This window comes from Penaeus monodon, chromosome 22 (genome assembly GCF_015228065.2).
Source record: "Penaeus monodon isolate SGIC_2016 chromosome 22, NSTDA_Pmon_1, whole genome shotgun sequence".
Classification (NCBI taxonomy): domain Eukaryota; kingdom Metazoa; phylum Arthropoda; class Malacostraca; order Decapoda; family Penaeidae; genus Penaeus; species Penaeus monodon.
This window is the reverse complement of record NC_051407.1, coordinates 2,008,965-2,009,359: the sequence shown is the minus strand read 5'-3', so window position 1 is coordinate 2,009,359 and position 395 is coordinate 2,008,965. Positions and strand designations below refer to the sequence as shown.

The 395-nt window shown below is 35.4% G+C and overlaps 1 protein-coding gene across 1 annotated transcript in view; it reads right to left on the bottom strand.

The window, feature by feature from the left end:
- Positions 1 to 395, bottom strand: part of LOC119586816 (GTPase-activating protein CdGAPr-like) — a gene marked incomplete in the record, with an annotated part of 278,029 nt that overhangs the window by 59,742 nt on the left and 217,892 nt on the right.

Genomic DNA, 395 nt, shown 5'->3' with positions numbered 1-395 from the left:
CAACGCAACGTCCTGTTCCGGGGCTCAAAGCAGTGGAACTCATGTCCAGGGGAATTTTAGAACTGCGCGCCTATAAAACGTTTCAAATTCAAATTGATTCAGTCATGTTTAGATAACTACTAATCACACACTTGAATTCAAAAGCCATGCGTTTCTCTTCTCTATAGTCGTCATATCTATGATACACTTAATGCAATAATTACCATTGAATAATAATAACTATTCTTATTTTCTCGGCATGTCCTAATTTGCAACGCATACTAGTACTAGTACAGCTATTCTCTATGTCCATATGGAAGCTTTTTGCTTAATGGACAATGACTTTCAATATGCTTTCCATACAATGTTTTAACCTGAAGTCAATAAATTTGTATCATTGCATCTTTCTCCTCTAA